Here is a 4,833-nt window from a genome sequence, read left to right on the forward strand (position 1 = left end):
GGAAATGGACATACAACCCCAGGAAGCTCAGAGAATTCCAAAAATCAGGGATCCAAAGAGGCCCACACCAAGACACATCATAATTAAAATGCCAAAGCTTAAATACAAAGAAAAACATTTAAAAGCAGCAAGAGAAAACAAATAATTACATATAAGGGAACACTCATACAACTAGCAGCTGATTTCTCAAAAGAAACTATGCAGGACAGAAGGGTTTGGCAAAACATATTTGACAGGATGAAGGCCCAGGATCTACAACCAAGAATAATTTATCGAGCAAAGCTATCATTTAGAGTTGAAGGACAGATAAAGAGCTTCCCAGACAAAAATAAACTAAAGGAATTTATCACCACCAAGCATGAACTACAGGAAATGTTGGAGGGACTTCTTTAAGAAGAAAAATCATGTATCAAAAACAGAAATAAAGAACGGTAACAACTACATTCCTATCAATAAGTGCCTTAAATGGAAAAGAATTAAGTGCTCCAACCAAAAGATGGAGTGGCTGAAAGGATAAGAAAATAAGACCCCTACATATGAAAAGGAAGAGAATGGAAAAAGATATTGCTTTGATGAACCTAGAAAGTATTTAAGTCAGACAGAGAAAGATAAACACTATATGATTTCATTTATATGCAGAATTTAAGGAAAAGAACAAATTTAAGAAAAAGAACAAACTAATCGAAAACAGACTCACAAATATAGTGGACAATTTGGTGTCAGACAGAGGGGAGGGGGGTTGAGGAGCTGGAAGAATGTGGTGAAGGGTTAACGAAGTACAAATTAGTAGCTGATGGATGGTCACGGGGATGGGGAGCACGGCATAAGGACTGCAACTAGCATTAATACATTGGCTAGGTGGAGGGTCAGGGGAGGAAGGGAGCAATTGGGGGATCATTTTACTAACTATATAGATGTCTAACCAATGTACTATATACTTGAAACTAATTAAAATTAAAAAAAACGAAAAAACGAATGGTCAAAAAAATTAAAAAATAAATGGAAAGACATATTGTGTTCAAGAACAAGAAGATTCAACTCCCTAACTGAAATATATATTTAACTCAATTCCATTAAATATCCCAGCAGAAGTTTTGTAGATACAGGCAAGCTGATTCTAAAATTAATATAGAAGTTCAAAGGAACTAGAAAAGCCAAAATAAGTTTGAAAAAGTAGAATCGAAGGAATCACTCTACCAGAATTTTAAGCTGGGTTAACCAAGACAGTGTAGTATAATAAAGGGACAGTCACTTAGATCAGTGGAACTGAACAGGACAGCCCAGAAAAACAGATCCACACAAATATGGCCAACTGATTTTTAAGAAACTCCCAAAGGATAGTCTTTTTGACAAATGGTGTTGGACTCATTGAACATTTGTATACTTAAAAATTAACTTCAACCTAAATCTCACACAGTCAACAAAAATTAACTCAAAATGTGTCATAGATTTAAATGTAAAATATAAAACTATAAAACTTTCAGGAAAAACCTTTGGAGAAAAGCTTCATGACTTGGGGTTAGGCAAAGAGTTCTTACATGCAACACTAAAAACATGATCCATAAAAGAAAAAAGTTGATAAGTTGGACTTGGTCATAATTTAAAATTTTTCAAAAGATACTGGCAAGAGAATAAAAAGAAAAGTTATAGACTATAAGAAAATATTTGCTAATCAAATAATGACAAATGCTCATTCCTAAAACATAAAAGAATTCTCACAACTCGGGTAAGAAAACAAACAACCCAGTTTTAAAATAAACAAAGGACTTGAAAAGACATTTCACCAAAGTAGATGAATGAATGGCAAATAAGCTCACAAAAAGATGTTAATTTAGTATCACTAGTCATTAGAGAAATGCCAATTAAAATCACAAGGAAATACCTATTAGAATACCTAAAATAAAAAATACTGATATCAAGATCTGGTGAGCATGTAGAACAAATGGAATGCTCATATGTTCTCGTGGAAATGCAAACGGTACAGCCATTGTGGAAAACAGTCTGGCAGTTGCTAATTAATTTAAAAATACTCTTATCATATGACCTAACAATCCCACTCTTGAGTATTTATTTTAAGGAAGTAAAAACTTCTGTTCACACAAAAACCTACACGAATGCTTATAGCAGTTCTATTCATAATTATCAGAAACTGAAAACTTAAATGGCCTTCAGTGAGTGAATGGACAAACTGTGGTACATCTCTACATTGTGATACTACTCAGTAATAAAATGAACTATTCACATACGCAACATCTTGAATGAATCTCAAGGGCATGCTAAGTAAAAGGAACTGGTCTCAAAACTTTACATACTGTATTAATTAATTTTTATATGACATTCTAATAAAGACAAAACTATAGTGATGGAGAACAGATTCTTTGTTGCCAGGGCTCGAGGAGGTAACTACAAAGAAGTAATACCAGGGAGTTTTTTAGGATAATGGAATTGTTATATATCTTGATTGTGGTAGTGGTTATATGAATCTATTGTATTAAAATTCATAGAACCACATACACATGCACATATGTACTACACAATTTTACCACATGTTAATTAAAAAATAAAACTAAAATATGTATGGATGTTTTAATATTTGAAAACAATTTTTATCTGAATAAGTATTTATTAGAAGATCAAAATTCAGAGGCATTCATCAATTCCTTCTCAATTGTATAGTTGAAATATGAAATGAAGCATTATTAGAAACCTAGCCTTGCTTAGACTGGAGCTAGATATTGCTTCCAGTCAACATTTTGTAGTCTCATAAATCAAATCCATAGTAACTCAGAAGATATTCTCTTTATAATAGTGCTTTTATAAAGTTTGGAGGTTGTGAATCCAACAGTGCTAATTCATCAAGTTTTTCTTGCTTTTAAGCAGCCCTACTGGTCCATGTAACAGAATTTTTAAAAATTTTGACAAATTTGGGAACATGGCATAATGGGTATGAACACAGGCTCTGGAACTAAACAGCTTGATTCAAATCTTAGCTCTGCCATTTACTAGCTTTTTGACTTTAGACAAGTTACTTAGCCTCTACATGTCTCAGTTTCCTTATCTGAGAATAATAATAGTACTTACTATGGAAGGTTATTATGAACAAGAATTAAATGAGTTAATATATGTAAAGCTCTAGAACAGTGCCTGTTCTAATGTTAAATTCGAACAGTTAAATACTATCTGAGTATTTGTTAAATAAAATGCACTAAGTTCTTGTCCATTTGTCAGTTACATTATCTTACAGCTATATCAGGTGACAACTGATTAAATAGTCAAATTATATTTGCAAATGGAATTTTTTACAAGTTTACTAATTAATATGATAAAGTTATAATTGTAAGGTTCTACATTTGAGTCTCTCCCTCACAACTGTGGAAGTTACAGCATGTGCGACTCAAGCTTTGGCCACAGTTCTAGTGAAGACAATGAACAGTCTTTAATTAATTTAGTGAATTCAATAGGTATCGAAAGGATAGGTGCCAGGAAAAGGAAGCCAGTTTGACCCTAAATTATGTGGATAAATCTACTGGTAACATCACTTTTTAAGCATATTCCATTCTAGATTACATACTTGAGTTATACAGACTTAAACTGTGCAGCCCCACTAGCAATGATAAAAGTAGATAAAAGTAGACAAAAACAGTAGATAAAAGTTCTAGGGGAAAAGTTCTAGGGGAAAAGATTCAAGCTCAGTACAAGGAAGAACTAACGTGGAAGAGCCCTCCAAATACGAGGTGGACTACCTGAGCACTTAGTGAATTCCATGTCACAAAGAATGTTTAAATAAGCTTAATGACCAGTTGGTGGGAAAATTATGACAACAATCACTATGTTTGTCCCAGGTCTTTTACATGCATTATCTTCAATCCTCTCACCAACTCTATATTGTAGTCACTATTGCCATTTTATAGGTGAGGAAACTAAGGCTCAGAAAGGTTAAATAAATTGCCCCAAACACACAGCTACTAAGTAGCAAAGCTGTGATTTGATCCAGGTCCTTTAATTCCACAGCATATATGCTTTTTACAATTCCACCCTGCCTTTGGTTAAAGATTCAATGTCATTTAATATTCCTTTCAATCCTGAGAGAGTGTGACTCGATGAAATTATATTTTCTTAGACATATCTTGATCGTCTCTAACCAATTCTATAACACTAGAGAAGGTATCTTTATCCAGGAAAAAGATGTAAGTGTCTCTCCTTTCTTAATGTTGGTTTGTTACTTCTGTGAGAGAGATAAGTTCCAAAATAACACACCACCTAGTATGTCAATATGTAATGAAATTAACAATAAATTGGACTATGCAGAACAGGTATGGAATTTCTTACTTCTGAATTTATTTCCTAGAGAGGAAGATTTATTCAAAAAAGAGGTAAAATGTTTTTTTCTCTTATAAAGGTAGCAAAATACTTTTTCTTTAAAGTAGGCAGCGAGTGAACACATAAGTAGTGGAGATAAACCTCGATGGCTAACTCACGATTAAAACATGATTCGTGAGAATATGTGAGTATTTTCAGAATTTGTTACTATAATCTCTCTTGGAGTGGTGATGGTTACATTCGTAAAAAGTGTTATGTTAGATAAAACCTTCATTGGCAAGTTCAAGGTTTCACAGAAAATAGGAAATAAACAACAAAATTGCCAATAAGCAGAAAAGAATCATTTCCCTCATTTGTTCACAAGCTCATTTTTCTGAAAGCCATGATCTGCTGTGGAAGATGGAGTTTATTTCATATTAACCCCACTTCTTTTTGTAAAGTTCTTGATGTAACCCTTTCTGTATTGATAATTAATGCTTTCTTGTATTTGCTTTCTCACTGGTATCATTTTTG

Source organism: Pteropus vampyrus, unplaced genomic scaffold (genome assembly GCF_000151845.1).
Source record: "Pteropus vampyrus isolate Shadow unplaced genomic scaffold, Pvam_2.0 Scaffold68, whole genome shotgun sequence".
Classification (NCBI taxonomy): Eukaryota; Metazoa; Chordata; class Mammalia; order Chiroptera; family Pteropodidae; genus Pteropus; species Pteropus vampyrus.